This window comes from Haliotis rufescens, unplaced genomic scaffold (assembly GCF_023055435.1).
Source record: "Haliotis rufescens isolate VD_foot unplaced genomic scaffold, xgHalRufe1.0.p SCAF_10, whole genome shotgun sequence".
Lineage (NCBI taxonomy): Eukaryota > Metazoa > Mollusca > Gastropoda > Lepetellida > Haliotidae > Haliotis > Haliotis rufescens.
Genome location: NW_025963780.1, coordinates 15,619,082 through 15,636,458, shown reverse-complemented (window position 1 = coordinate 15,636,458; position 17,377 = coordinate 15,619,082). Strand labels below are relative to the sequence as shown.

The 17,377-nt window shown below is 36.1% G+C and overlaps 1 protein-coding gene across 8 annotated transcripts in view; it reads left to right on the top strand.

Moving 5' to 3' along the window:
• The window catches only part of LOC124120938, a 65,827-nt gene that overhangs the window by 23,806 nt on the left and 24,644 nt on the right, over nucleotides 1-17,377 (top strand). Inside the window, exon 1 of one of the 8 annotated variants that reach the window (XM_046483854.2) lies at nucleotides 4,770-4,790. The exons of 4 other annotated variants lie outside the window; for them this stretch is intronic. The gene's annotated coding sequence lies outside the window, so the exon portion shown is untranslated. Of the gene's footprint in view, nucleotides 1-4,769; nucleotides 4,791-11,517; nucleotides 11,649-11,900; nucleotides 11,920-15,772; nucleotides 16,006-17,377 lie in introns of those variants that run through there. 3 more of the 8 variants (XM_046483850.2, XM_048387428.1, XM_046483851.2) reach the window with 3 other exon arrangements.

Here is a 17,377-nt window from a genome sequence, read left to right as displayed (position 1 = left end):
TCAAAATCTATCATGTCTATCAAGGTACTGCATTTAAGACAGAAGGGTACGTTCTAAATATTCGTCAAAGGCTAAATTAACAGTGATCATGTTCTTATTCAATCAATGAATCAATCTTTATTTCGTACTCAAGAGGCCACAGGCCTTTAGTACATAATACAATTCAACATAATTAATCATTACAATAGAACATCAAATTGAAATAAATTATCTCCCACATATATACATCATGACAACCATAAATATGCTCATTTTATTCTGGCATAGATAGTATTTAATTTACAGTTAACAATTTCATTTCTATGGGCAAAGCATGGTAAACAAACATCGATAAATTCTTTACAACCTCTGTTCTCTCACATTTTAATAAAGTTATAAATTTACATATGTTTGGTTCACTGTAATAGTATTTTAGTAAGTATTTCTTAGTTCTAAATATAATGGACATCTGATAAGGAAGTGATACTTGTCTTCTATTTCATTTAAGTTACACATGTAACAATTTTTTGTTCTCTTGGGGTATTTATATATCTGCCTGTTTCAATATGTAGATCATGTGACATGCAACGAAACCGTGCCAATGCTTTTCTATATTTTGGTATGGTAATATCAACGAGATAGCATTCTCTATAAATGTAATTACCGCTGTTTTTAAATACAACAATTTTCGTTTTATTTCTATTTCCATTCAATTTCCATTCATCACAATACTTTTCTAATTCATTAATTTGTGACTGTAGACCTTTAATAGTACTTGAAAATAGTGCAATATCGTCTGCAAACAAAAGTAAAAACAATTGTATTTCTTCTGGGTGTAGTTGAATTCCATAGGAACAATTATTATATATTTGCATTGCAAATTCATTGATGAAAAACGAAAACAGAAACGGGCTTAAGATACAACCCTGTCGTACTCCTAAATGACTTGAAAATGTAGGAGAAATAACTTGGTTATTTCCAACACAGACTTTTATATTTTCATAAATGCTACATAACAATTTATTCATTTTAGAACTTAACATTTATTCATAGAAAATGTATTTTTAAAGCCTGCAAAACAGAACTGTACCACTTTTTCAAGTTCAAATTACCTGATGTTCAATGGAGTTGAAGATGAACCTTGTGCTTACAAAAGACTTTTAGCATTTTAGATTAAACTTTTATCAAAATCAAAATTGCTGCCTAGCTATGTTTGTGTTCTTGACAAAGTTGATGGTGAAATGGCTGGTTATTTTCATTCATCATCAGAGATGTACAATAGCTTGAAAGAGGAAACAGAAATAATGCTGACGACGAGATTAAGATCTTTGGTATGAAACAGCCCACTTCTTCCCCTACCTTATCTAATCAGGGCATATAGTACAGGGAAGAAGTTTTGTTAAAGGAATAGGTGAGCTATCTTTATCTATAACTTAAAGCTAAAGTTCAGTTGTTTAATTTTAGCTTATACCCATGCAGGGAGTGAAGTTGTCTTTAACACTCAATATCTCCCAGAAATGCATGGTTATGACTGTCATGTACTTGGATTGGTTTTCCTTTACGAAATAGAACTGTTGAAGCTCTGATATTGACCATCTTCAAGTTGAAATGTCTTTACTTTAATGATAATATCTGTAAGCAATCAGATTGCTGGTTACGTCAAATAAGGAAAATGCTATTGTAGCAATGGAAAAATAATGATTTGTTATTTATTTCCTCTGTAGATGACAAGTATCTCAAACCATTACAGCATATTTTAGCATGAAAAATATAACTTCTGATGAAAATGAACCAATATAAAGAGAGAGAGAGAGAGGGGGGGGGGGGGGGGGGGGGGGAGTGTTGTGAAGTATATTTAAAGCTAAATGAAACACTGTCAGTGAATGATGGTTATGATTTTGCAGGTTCACATTTTAATCATCTCATGAGACAATATATTTTCACATAAACAATACAATATATTTTGATACTATATACATAATTCTGAAAATAAAAACTTGTCATGCAAAATATTTGGTTATAGAAAGAAGAACCAAATGTATAGAAATAGGAAATGTATGTTTTCTGTAACAATCATGATTGGGAACAAAATGAATATATCTTCAGAGCCTATCTATAAATAGCTATGATGTAGCAGTATTGTAAGTGGCAGGAACTGCTGTGGATCATGGAAACTCCAGCCTGTTTCAGTTATCACATAATAACGCAAGACTAGTGGTAGATGATGTGGCAGTAGAAATAACACTTTCTGTTCTGTACTGAACATGAATAACAGCCAGAGTAAAACATAGTTCCTGCATGCAAGGCATTCTATAATAAGTCTTATTTTTTTCTGTTTTACAAAGGTTTGCAGCCAAAGTGGTCTCTGATGTTATTTTCACAGACATTAGAATGATGAAGGGAATGGTTCTATATTTGTCTTTTCCCGAGCTATATAAGGATCCTTGATGATGATGAAAACAGAACATATAATATCGCTTGGACGAGGAAGCATCTCACAAGAATGGAACAGGAATAATATTGGTATTTTTGTGCGAAGTTATCTTTCAGAAAGTCAGGCAATGTAAATAGTTGAGTCTATTCGTGGTATGATCTCTAAATCCGGATCAGGAAGAGACTAAGATTTTATCATTAGCATTATGGTGCTTTTTTCCTGAAACCTAAATTGTAGTCAATTCATATTTTGAAAATGAAGTAAAACCTATTTGGTTCTTTTATAGGCTATGACAGTCATTAATTCCTTGTCAATATAGTCTTTGATAGGCATTTAGAATTTAGAAGAACATGAATACATGACACTTTTTATGGATAGCAACTTCTTTTATTCTTTGTCACAATGTTTCAGAGCTACTTCTTGCTTCTCCACAGGTGAATGTTCATCTGATGAAGGAGCAAGAAGTAGCTTCGAAACATCGTTGATAGTCAGTTTCCACAAGCTCCTCATTTGTTGTACGACTGCTTCTGTGGTCTAGTGGTAGAGTGTCTGCCTGGAGAACAGAAGGTCAGGTGTTCCATCCACAGCCGAGTCCTACCCAAACACATTAAAAGATTGTAGTTGATGTTACCCTGCCTGGCGCTCAGAATTAAGGGCCTAAAAACAAAGACTGGTCGACTCGAAGTCAGTATACTGTGTCTGAGTAGGGTATTCAGCATTCTAGCACTATAAAAACAGCTGTAGTCAGGACTAGTACACCCTTCATCCCCCCCCCCCCCCCCCCCACACACACACACACACACATGCACATCGCTATGTGTATGGATCATAGGCGAAATTCTTTTAAGTAATTCTCACTGAGCATTCCATCAGTTGTTATATTGGTTTATTGGTTCGCAAGAGGCCCATAGCAACGTGGGACGTTGATAAAAAATATATGTCATCGATTGTTCATGATTCATTTGAAATCAGGAAACCCACTTTTTCACAGAAAAAGAACTAGGGGCAAAAAAACAATAGCCTATTTGGTACTCAGAATTACCAATTATCTGCCCCTTGTGAATTAATGTTAAAAATTCCTGCGAGCTGACAAAATAAATTCACTCGGCACAGATAATTTGTAATTCCTTGTTGTTCCAGGTTGTTCAATAAAAACAATATCAGTGCTCACTTTAAAAATGGTTGGTTTTATTTATCTGTTTGTTGTTTTACATTGCTGCAATAGTTCAACAATGTAATGATGGTCTGTACCTAATCCTGTTTGGCCCAGACAAACCAGTGATTGATGTGCAAACAGCAGCAGTCTACACTGTTGGATACATGATGACACACAACCAACCATGTACAATGCACAGTCTTTAACAAGGGTCCTGTGGGTGAATTGTTGTGACAGTCACATTCAAATAAACAATATTGAAACTGAAAAATGTCTACAATTATTATTACTATCATTATGAATGTTTTTTATTTGTATATACAACACATCAAACCCATATGTAAATATGGTGAAGATGACAAAATGTTTGTTTTATTGTTTAAGGCCGTACAGATATGGCCACACTTTGTTTTTAATTTGCCTTACAGATTTCTTACAGGAAAATTCTAGTCAGTAGGTGGATAAAAAAGTGGCAATTCAATTTTGTCTCCCCTCAACTGCTGGTCGACTGGTATAAAAATGGTTAAATGTGGGAGGAGAGTCTGCAGCACTGCTGTTTCTTTAGTTATGACAACCTGACAAATCAAGGGAATACTGTTGTGCAGCTATGCATCCTGTCAATTTCAGGAAAACAACTAACTTTATTTTCACTCCAATGTTAAATATATGTCAACCCAAAGACGTATATACATGTATATACATAATTGTATGTACGTCCGTGGTCAACCTCAATGGGTCCTTGTTCTGTAAGTATTTGCTTGGAGAAATAGGCTTTCAGCTTATCGGGGGCATAAAAATAAAACAACTTCTGAATTATTTTTTTATAAATTTCAACAATTTACAGTCAGATCCGTAAAGCAAGTGAAAAAAATGTGTGGCCTAAACAGTAAACGATTCTATGCTTGCATAATAAAAGTAGAATCTGTTTTAATCTGTGACAGTATGTAACTATGACATGTAATATATCTAGTTACTATTCTTATAATATAAAACATATATGTATTGAATGTGGCAAGAAATGTAAGCCTGTCTGCCTCAAATGAACTTATGGTCTGACTGTGTGATAAGCTATATCCTAACTAGGTCACATAGCTTCCTGGTGTGAAACAAGCTATTATTGGCTGAGTCTGGCTAACTCACAGTTGGACTGAAATGGGTCGGTCACACTGATCAGGAAGTTGCAAAGTTATAGTGCTATATGACTCTTACTTGGTGTTTAGAGTAAGTAAAAACTTCAACTTGAGGACATGCTATAACTTGCTTAGTTAGATTTACTTTCTAATCCTGTTTTTGAATGTTCTGTGTTATTAGTTTGTTATGTAGGCTGTTTGTGTCGAACAGATATACTTTTTATTCTATGAATCATGTTAAAATGTGCCATTAGACTAGTTTTCCTTTTTGACACTTTTTATGGATAGCAACTTTTATTCTCTGTCACAACATTTCAGAGCTACTTCTTGCTCCTTCATCAGGTGAATTCTCAGTAGTGCATATACATATTATGAATATGATTTTTATGCATGATCATAATCATTATATGTTTACACAACATGAGGTAGGGTGAATGAAAGACGTATATAGATATACGTCTTTGGGTGAATGTACAAAGATGACAACATGACAAGGCCGATGAGATAGGATTAATGTACAAAGATGACAACATGACAAGGCCGATGAGATAGGATTAATGTACAAAGATGACAATACAATGACAAGGCCAATAAGATAGGATTAATGTACAAAGATGACAATATAATGACAAGGCCGATGAGATAGGATTAATGTACAAAAATGACAACATGACAAGGCCAATGAGATAGGATTAATGTACAAAGATGACAACATAATGACAAGGCTGATGAGATAGGATTAATGTACAAAGATGACAACATGACAAGGCCGATGAGATAGGATTAATGTACAAAGATGACAATATAATGACAAGGCCTATGCGATAGGATTAATGTACAAAGATGACAATATTATGACAAGGCCAATAAGATAGGATTAATGTACAAAGATGACAATATAATGACAAGGTCGAAAAGATAGGATTAATGTACAAAGATGACAATATTATGACAAGGCCAAAAAGATAGGATTAATGTACAAAGATGACAATATAATGACAAGGCCGAAAAGATAGGATTAATGTACAAAGATGACAATATAATGACAAGGCCGATGAGATAGGATTAATGTACAAAAATGACAACATGACAAGGCCAATGAGATAGGATTAATGTACAAAGATGACAACATAATGACAAGGCTGATGAGATAGGATTAATGTACAAAGATGACAACATGACAAGGCCGATGAGATAGGATTAATGTACAAAGATGACAACATGACAAGGCCAATAAGATAGGATTAATGTACAAAGATGACAATATAATGACAAGGCCGAAAAGATAGGATTAATGTACAAAGATGACAATATTATGACAAGACCAATAAGATAGGATTAATGTACAAAGATGACAATATAATGACAAGGCCGAAAAGATAGGATTAATGTACAAAGATGACAATATAATGACAAGGCCGATGAGATAGGATTAATGTACAAAAATGACAACATGACAAGGCCGATGAGATAGGATTAATGTACAAAGATGACAACATAATGACAAGGCTGATGAGATAGGATTAATGTACAAAGATGACAACATGACAAGGCCGATGAGATGGGATTAATGTACAAAGATGACAATAGAATGACAAGGCCGATGAGATAGGATTAATGTACAAAGATGACAATAGAATGACAAGGCCGATAAGATAGGATTAATGTACAAAGATGACAATATAATGACAGGGCCAATGAGATAGGATTAATGTACAAAGATGACAACATGACAAGGCCGATGAGATAGGATTAATGTACAAAGATGACAACATGACAAGGCTGATGAGATAGGATTAATGTACAAAGATGACAACATGACAAGGCCGATGAGATAGGATTAATGTACAAAGATGACAACATGACAAGGCCGATGAGATAGGATTAATGTACAAAGATGACAATATAATGACAAGGCCGATGAGATAGGATTAATGTACAAAGATGACAATATAATGACAGGGCCAATGAGATAGGATTAATGTACAAAGATGACAACATGACAAGGCCGATGAGATAGGATTAATGTACAAAGATGACAATATAATGACAAGGCCGATGAGATAGAATTAATGTACAAAAATGACAACATGACCAGGCCGAAAAGATAGGATTAATGTACAAAGATGACAACATGACAAAGCCAATGAGATAGGATTAATGTACAAAGATGACAATAGAATGACAAGGCCGATGATATAGGATTAATGTACAAAGATGACAACATAATGACAAGTCCATTGAGATAGGATTAATGTACAAAGATGACAACATGACAAGGCCGTTGAGATGGGATTTATGTACAAAGATGACAACATAATGACAAGGCTGATGAGATAGGATTAATGTACAAAGATGACAACATGACAAGGCCGATGAGATGGGATTAATGTACAAAGATGACAACATGACAAAGCCGATGCGATAGGATTAATGTACAAAGATGACAATATAATGAGGACGTGAGGACATGCTTGTGTTGTGTAACCATTAGGATTTAAATATCTATAAATGTATATATTAACTTTTAACTATGCACTAACTTTGCATTTACCTGATGAAAGCAAGAAGTAGTTCTGAAAAGTCGTACAAAGAATAAACAAGTTGCTATCCATAAAATGTGTCCTGTGTTCATGTACTTCCAACATCTACATGCCTATCAAAGACTTTTACTGTGTGGTTGGAATGTTTTCTGTAAATTGATGTGATATATAAAGACAGATTCTAAGTAGCATCAGTGCTGTGAATATTGTCACAGACAGCACTGTTTGGACTACAAATTATCTTGAAAGAATGATAGCTTGTGAACTACTTCCCTGTTGTACAGTGTTGAGTTACCCATTGTCATGGAATCCTCACTATTTCACATGATGTAATCCATGCGTAACAGCGGTCAATTGTGCCACTGTCTAACACAGCAATTCACATTATGACATTTATTTCCTTCGTCCATGACCTTGTCTGTAATCACATCCATCAGTCCCGTTAGTAGAGTTGGAATCAATGCTCGACTTATTTCTATTAGAAGTTGTATTTGTATTTTTTATTACCGACTAAAGATGTTTGGACTCAACTTATTCCTTGTCTTGAATCTCAGCTAATTCCCCCGTCAACATGCGTGTTGACAACATATTGAACTTATTTTACAAGTGGTAGATTTTCAAGGATAACAATATTCTAACTTCTGTAAAACTGTGCATTGTTATATGAATTTTATGCATTTATTCATGCACATGTTTGAACTGGCCTTATTTTTCCACAAATATAAGCAAACAAATTGTTAGTGTTTGTCTTAAAATTATATGTTCATTTGAACAATTTTTATAAAGTTGGGTTTGGGCACCTTGAACAGTATTTTAATTAATATCACTGCACGACAGCTTGATGTGGAAGAAAGCCCGAAGTAATCCACAGGTTGTGGGCTGCAGTGTGATGAAACCACTGAACAGCGGTATGGTGCTTACAAAACCACACATCATCAGCAAATTCTGGCTCAACGAAGGGACACAACTCTGCATAACTAATTGCTTCAGACCACTGGGTGACTATGTCTGAGAATTCTGGCATGATCTGAAGTACCATAGTTAGGAAAGTAGTGTAAATATGTCCAACACGGATGCCATCTTGGAGGAGCATGAACACTTTCAGAAGCCTGCTGAAAATATATATGGTAGAGTTTGTGTTGGGTTTGGGAGAAATTATTTACACATTGGAATCATCTCAGCTTTGGGATTCTATACCTACAATATTGAAATATTATATCATTTATCATTGATAAGATAATTTACCTGTGATTGAAATACTTTACCTCTGACAGAACAATTACGTATCATTTACCTTATGATGAAGTTAGAAACATGTGGCTATGACAGCCTTGCGATATTTTACCTCTTCTTAAGTTAGAAACATATGGCTATGACAACCTTGAGATATTTTACCTCTGTATAAGTTAGAAACATATGGCTATGACAACCTTGAGATATTTTACCTCTGTATAAGTTAGAAACATATGGCTATGACAACCTTAAGATATTTTACCTATGAATAAGTTAGAAACATTTGGCTATGATAACCTTGAGATATTTTACCTCTGTATAAGTTAGAAACATATGGCTATGACAACCTTAAGATATTTTACCTCTGTATAAGTTAGAAACATTTGGCTATGACAACCTTGAGATATTTTACCTCTGTATAAGTTAGAAACATATGGCTATGACAACCTTGAGATATTTTACCTCTGTATAAGTTAGAAACATTTGGCTATGACAACCTTGAGATATTTTACCTCTGTAAAAGTTAGAAACATATGGCTATGACAACCTTGAGATATTTTACCTATGTATTAGTTTTTGAGATGATCCCTGAACCTGTGATAAATTGTTGTTTAGATGTATTAAAGCACTTGTTGCCCTGACAGTAGACGTCAAAGCAGAAGGGTTCCTCATAAGTGTATATAAATATGGGCCGAGCACGAACTGGGATTAAAAACTCACATCATTCTTGTTGAAGCTTTTTATGTCTTGGTCTGCCAAATATAGCTTGGCATACCACTGGCTTAATCAGCTGTAGTTGGGATGATGGGGTCCAAGTGAAGCACTTGCAATTGTTTGTGGACAGGATTGAAGCTAATAGACTTGATAATGCCAGGGGTTATTTCCAAACCTCCATCTATGCAATTCTCTTATTTTTAACCCGGCCCCAAAATATTCTGCCTCCATAATCTTGGCGTATTGACCCAAAATATGGGTAGAACATTCATGAAATTTGCTCGGACTACAATGAAATTTGAAAATTGTGTTAAATGAAACAAAACAAAAGATTTTTATGTTAAAACTAAAAAAATGATTCAAACTACAATCAATATATTTTTCTGAACAAAGCCCAGAACTAGAATTGGATCATATTTGTTGAGGTCAGAAAACTGGGACTGCTCTTAAACAATCTTGTTAGTTTTTCAAACCACCCAACAACTATATGACTGTGAAACTGCTAGTAAATATTTCTATATAATATGTGGGGCGGTCGGGTAGCTTAGTGGTTACAGCGTTCACTTGTTCACTCGATTCCCAACATGGGTACAATGTGTGAAGCCCATTTCTGGTGTCCCCCACCATGATATTGCTGGAATAAAGAGCAGTGTAAAACCATACTCACTCACTCACTCACTCACTCACTCACTCACTCACTCACTCTTTATATGTGAACAATTAGTTTATGTGAGACCTAAAAAAGTGAGTGAATAGATAAATTGTTTATCCTGTTTGTTTCTGTTTGGTTATACATATATATCTGAGTAACATCTGGGTTAAACAAGACTGGAGGTTGTAACCTGGTGCTGGAGTGTGTGGGAACCAGGGCTTGTGTTCATAATGAATCTATTTTAGAAAGCTGTGCTGGCTTGCTTACCCGGATCAGAAGAGGATGTCTAGGGTCAACATGATACTGAGATTGTTCATGGCATTAAAATACAGATTTTAATGGGTTTTAGTTAATGATAAGATTTGGGATCCAGTTTTGTTCAAACTAGTTACATGATCAAAAAAGTTACTTTTAAAAGTACTTTAAAAAAATCATAAGAAAATATTTGAGAAACTTTTTCTCTGGAATCCTGCAAGAGCTAAAACATTATGAAGACATGTTGGACCATAACGAGACATGCATTTGTTTGTGGTATTAAATTGAAACATTGTTACATTTTATCAAATTGAAAAAATATTCTTAATTGTTGAAAATGTTAAGGCATTCCCAGAAACCAAAAGAGTAGCAGATCTGATAGGGTAATAGTGTATATAGCACTACAATTGTGTGACAGGCCATGTGGACTGGGGCCTGAATGACTGGTGACAATGTTGGGGAAAATGAAATAAAAATCTCAGAAACTGTATAATGAAATTGGTTGCAATATAATGAAATAAGCATATTACTCTGAGATGATTCTGTCCTCTCATATCAAGCAGACCTTATTACACAGTCACACTACATTAGCATGTGAAGTCAGAATTTAAAGAATGTTGATTCTATTTCAGATTACCTTTGTTGTAAAGCAATATGTGACCTGTCGTAATAGAGGAATTAATTAACTATTTGTTTGATGTGTAACGTCTTATCTTGGATGAGTGGAATTTTAGTTTATGATTCTCGGTTTCACTAGCAGCTGTTTCCAGTGACTTAAGACACACAGCATTTCAATTAGCAATTAAATATCAGCAAACATATTAAATATAACTTTTGGATCATAATGTACAGCAGAAGAAATGCAGCAAAGTTTGGTATTGTCATTTAAGACAACTTTGTACAAAAACAGTTATATTTTGAGTGAGTGATCGAGTTGGGTTTAACGCTGCTTTGAACAGTATTCCATCTACCTGTCAGCTTAATGCAAGGGGAAAGTCAGAAGTGATGCGGGTCTCAAACGTTTATCATTTTGGTGAAACCCACGAGCATGGGTATGGTGCTGACAAACTTAGAAACATAATTGGGGTGAACCAGGATTTGAGCCCACAATCTTAATTTTGTGGCAAGGGACGTAACAGCGAATTGCAGCAGCTTAGACCACTGGGCCATCTGGGCCCTTGTTATTGTTTTTATATGAAAATGACGCACTGTAATGTGTATCCAATTGTCCTTAGTGTATTGTTTATTAAACAAGCTTACACATATGACAAGCTTAGACAAGCTTAGACATACACATCATCATGATCATGCTTGTTATTCCTGATAATTACATTCTCCTTGTCAACTCTATTCATCTACAGCACTGAAAATGACCCTACCTTGTGATATTGATCAAGTACACGGTGAGATGGCAAGGGTTTATTTTCATAGTGTTACGAGATCCTGGTCTTTTCAATACGCAGTTAGCATTTCACTTCCTGGTTTAACATCGAGACTTGTGGAATGTTAGTGCCTGCTGGTGAGGGACGTACTGTGTGTGTGTGCTCTACAGGTAATTAAGTCACATTGTCTTCTGCTGCTTTAGTCCATAACATGTGTAGACTTTTCACTGAAAGGCGACAATCATTGAGTTGAATATGTCACGGTGTACATTCAGTCAGCCAGTACTCCAGTCTGTCCTTGTGATTCTCAGTAATTGCTAAGTTCTAGGAAACCATAGCATGGAAAACTACTACTACTTATAATTCCTGTTTGTTGAGCTAACATTTCCTGAATGAGTTCCGAAGTACGATTACCTTCTTCATCTTCTCCTCAACATCTAGGTAATCTCTGAAACATAGGTATCAAAGTCACATCATGTTTTAGCATGACAGAGATTTCTGTGTGATATGTGTATGATATCAAGATGTAAAGATTCAATGGAGTATTAAGGGGTAAGCTGTCACCAGTCGTTACACAATGTAAATAACACATTCTTGATAGTATTTTTAACACATTAATTCATAGGCCTCCTGTGTAAATAACCCCTCACCAGAGTGTACTTGTTCACACTGTGACACATATACAGGCAATAGCAACTGTGATGTTTGTTATTATGTTGAGATATTTTCAGATTCACATTACTTGAAACACTTTTAATTTCCTTTTTAAGATTGAAAGTAAACTCGATCCCCAATGTTTTCTGAAAATATTTAAATGTTCATGTTTGAAATTCCGTAAAATTATATCTTCAAATTCAAGTTCTGGCTGTAATTTTGTGTACCTTACACAACCCCCTTATGGACATGTCAGGTTATTTTCCGTTTATGTTTTGTAAATTTTACCTGTAAAATCATATCTGAAGTTGGGTCACCACATGATATTTATTCAAACGTCTTGACTGAATGAGGGCTTGAGTTAGCATTTAAATAAGCCCCGCCCTTGTGGGGAGTCAATAAAACAGCTAGTATGTGACCTGCCATCATTATCTAGGTATCATAAGTTGTCATACATGATGAGTCTGGCATGGTTATATACATCCACTCATGCCATAGGGTGTCATTTCATGCATTTATCTAATTATTTGGGGAACAGTGTGGAGGCGGTGACCATTGATGTTTTGATGCCAACTATTGATGTTTTGATGCCAACTATTGATGTTGAGGTGCCAAATATTGATGTTTTGATGCCAACTTTTGATGTTTGGATGCCAACTATTGATGTTGAGGTGCCAAATATTGATGTTTGGATGCCAACTATTGATGCTGGTACCAACTATTGATGTTTGGGTGCCAAATATTGATGTTTGGATGCCAACTATTGATGTTTGGGTGCCAAATATTGATGTTTGGATGCCAACTATTGATGTTTTGGTGCCAAATATTGATGTTTGGATGCCAACTATTGATCTTTGGATGCCAAATATTGATCTTTGGGTGCCAACTATCGGTACTGATGTTTGGATGCCAACTATTTCTGCAGGAAATATATTTTCAAAAACAATATTCTCTTGTTTATTGTATGTATGATACAGATATTGTCCCAGGCTGTAGTTAGACATTGGAAACACCTCATCTTAAAGTACATATTTCTCTATATTTTTCTATGGTTTGTATTTCTTTTGGTGGTAAAGGAAACACTGATTCTGATGCCCCCAAACCTCATTTTCTCTGTAGAGTGGCCATGAAAATCAGTGTCAGACTTAAAGTATCTGCGGTGTCTATCAATGATCGTATATTGTTCAATAATGGTCATAAAGCCAATTCCCTTCCATGGATTTACCCACCTGAACTAGAGACCATTGAAACGTCCTTGTTTGTTTCATATTAGATCTGTGCAAAAAGGTTCAGCATGGCAACAAATTATCCACGAGGCAAAAGGGGTGATTTCCACTTTTTAATAGTCAACTTTCCCTTTGTGTACATGTCAAGCAATATTCCACCCGCTTCAACTTTTGAGGAACAATTGAGCATGCTTTTTTAACGATGATTTCAAAGAGTGTCATATGACTCTTGCTCAAATGGTTTTCATAAGGGTTGCAACGTTTCCTATTTTGATGCATTGGTGACCAACATGATGTCCATTAGGCAGCTGTGTATTTTGACTACCATTTGTTCCCATATTTTGTCAGGTTAACAATTGACTTGCTTTGCCTGACTGATTGACTGACTTGTCCAATATGGTCTGAGACTGCTTATAGCAGAGATTTCTTATGTTGACGGAAAGGGTCTTGTCGCATATATTTCCATACAATCTGTGGTTGGCTGAAGTTAGCTGTAAAGCTTAAAAAGAGCTACTGTTTCTTGGCAAATCTCTTTATGTACCTCCATCATTTTTATTTCCAATTAAAAATATATTGTTCAAATTATACACGTCATATTGTGTAGACTTTGTTCTCCATCATCTGAAGAGTCAAGTTCAGTATGTGTCTAGTTGCTGTTTTCTTTTAGGCAGTCTAAACAGTTTACTGGGGTCTGTTAGTATCTCTTTAAGATGTCATAGCAACTTACTAGATTTCTATAGGACTGTCATGATACATATCTCGGTAGCATGGTCATGATACGATACACGATATGATATACATAAATATTTACATACATTTCGTCATCACAGGGAATGAATGGAAGACTAACATATATATGCTCAGTCTTCTCTTCAAAATATCCCCCAAATTAGTCATAGTCCCCTAGTCATTTTTTTTGTTCAGTATATCTTGAAAGATGGAGTTAATTAATGAAAAATTCACGTACAGTGCCCAGACCAACTGGCTAGGAGTCCTGACAGGCTAGGAGTCCTGAGAGGCTAGGAGTACTGACAGGCTGGGAGTCCTGACAGGCTGGGAGTACTGACAGGCTGGGAGTCCTGACAGGCTAGGAGTACTGACAGGCTAGGAGTCCTGACAGGCTGGGAGTACTGACAGGCTGGGAGTCCTGACAGGCTAGGAGTCCTGATAGGCTAGGAGTACTGACAGGCTTGGAGTCCTGACAGGCTAGGAGTACTGACAGGCTTGGAGTCCTGACGGCATCTCAAGCATGAGGTCATATAACAACTGAACTCATTGTCCATTCCTGGATAAGACCCCACTGCAAACATGACGTCATAAGAACAATAAGAATCTGCCATTGATCTGAGTCCTAGATATATTGTAAGGCATCATATGCCATGTGATAGGCCTGATTACAATAAAACTTCTGTTGTGTTTGTCGGCCAGCTCCAATGAGTCCTAGATATATTGTAAGGCATCATATGCCATGTGATTGGCCTGATTACAATAAAACTTCTGTTGTGTTTGTCGGCCAGCTCCAATGAGTCCTAGATATACTGTAAGGCATCATATGCCAGTGTTCGAAATACCTGCCTGCCCGACCGTCCGATACGGGTTGATTTCAACTCAGGCTGCCAGATTTTCAAATCCCCCTGCCCGACGGTCGGGTTATATTTCATATGTGACAATATTCTAAATATTTCCCGATGATAATCATTAATTCACATGTAAAGATGAATGATAAAATGTAACCAAAAAGAAACCCCGTTAGCTTATCCTGAGAAACATATGATTATAGTGGGCAGGCAGGTTTTGGTCAGAGCTGGCAAGTATTTCAGCTAGCCAGTCCTGTGGTCTGGCTGAAATTTTTGGGAGTGTCATACCCTGCATATGCCATGTGATAGGCCTGATTACAATAAAACCTCTGTTGTGTTTGTCGGCCAGCTCCAATGTTATATGATGTGTATCAAGCTGGAAGTCAATATTAATACTGATGATACGGAGGCAGTGTCAGTTCCCACATGGCACTAATTACAAAGTCTAAACCTGGACATGGACACATGATGGTAGAAGTCCCTTATGAAAATATGTAACACGTCTATTAAGTATGACAAAGGCTGTCTTGGCAAAAATTGTTGGAAAAATGTTGAGCAAGTGTGAATACACTTTAGCCAGTAAATGATATTATAAAGAGATAATCTCCATCCTTTAATTCAGCAGTTAAATGTAGCTCGTTCATTCGTTTACCTTGTTTTGATCCTGTTTGTAAACATTTTTTACACGTTTACGTCCTGGTTGAAGATCTGTGAGTGATCCATAGCATGGTCATATGACTGTCTGAGTGAATGTCTAATGTTTAGGGGAAGCCCCAAATTATTATTGTATAAACCTGTTCTTGAGTATGTGTTGGGATTCCCACAGCTCAACTGTCAAGTCCTTTGTCAGCACTGATCGTATGATATGTGTGTATCCTGTTTGCTAGAGGTGTTGATCTGGACCATTCTGGTAAAGATCTGGGAGACGTAACACTGACCAGGAACTGGGTCTGATGGTCAATCACTACATGATAAGTCATACAGTGGATCGGTGAGCTGTTTGGGTCCTGATACATCAAGGAGATTACATTAAGGATGTCCTTGATGCCGACAATGGGAAAACAGTCCTGGTGATTATGATAATTTTATAGTTTGTTAGTGCATGACAAATCAGCTAATAGGCCTCACTTAGGTCCACGTCACTGAAATGTTGGTATGTCATACAATGTGCATCTTTGGGAACAAAATCTTGGTAGGGTTGTGAGTTTTAGGGCATATCTTTGGAGTAAAAACTAGTTTTCATATGTATGTCCTTCATTAAAAAGTTTATTTGTTTTGAGATTTGTGAGTGTTACTGATTATGTAGGTGCATGTAACAGTCAGCACACTGAAACATCGGTAAATATACTTATCAACATTGTAGACATTGACTGTTCATTGTCAGTGAAGTTAAGCTCTCTCTCTATTCAAGAATAACAAGCTTTCATAAATTACCAACATCTATTATAGTTTCACCTTGAGACTCCCTTATTTCAAGAAATATATCAGTTATATACAATTCTCCTAAAGATAACCAATATATGTGTTTTACATCATCAATTATATAATCATGGGACCTTTGTTGCAGTACTTGTGTTCATGCAAATTGAAAAGGGTGAGGTAATATCCCAGTACTATTGCAGTTGTCACCATGCCGACATAGTATATCCCAGTACTATTGCGGTTGTCACCATGCCGACATAGTATATCCCAGTACTATTGCAGTTGTCACCATGCCGACATAGTATATCCCAGTACTATTGCAGTTGTCACCATGCCGACATAGTATATCCCAGTACTATTGCAGTTGTCACCATGCCGACATAGTATATGCCAGTACTATTGCATTTGTCACCATGCCGACATAGTATATCCCAATACTATTGCAGTTGTCACCATGCCAAAGTATAATCCCAGTACTACTGCAGTTGTCACCATGCCGACATAGTATATCACAGTACTACTGCAGTTGTCACCATGTTGCCAAAGTATAATCCCAGTACTAGTGCAGTTGTCACCATGCCGACATAGTATATCACAGTAAGACTGCAGTTGTCACCATGTTCCCAGAGTATAATCCCAGTTCTAGTGCAGTTGTCACCATGACGACATAGTATATCACAGTACTACTGCAGTTATCACCATGTTGCCAAAGTATAATCCCAGTATTATTGCAGTTGTCACCATGATGACATAGTATATATTACATTACTATTGCAGGTGTCACCATGTTGCCAAAGTATAATCCCAGTACTATTGCAGTTGTCACTATGACGACATAGTATAATCCCAGGACTATTGCAGTTGTCACCATGTCAAAGTATAATCCCAGTACTTAATTGCAGTTGTCACCATGATGACATAGTATAATCCCAGTACTATTGCAGGTGTCACCATGCAAATTTTTAATATTTTATGTTTACAGATTTGACTGAAATGTGCCAAAAGACTATAAGAAAATGA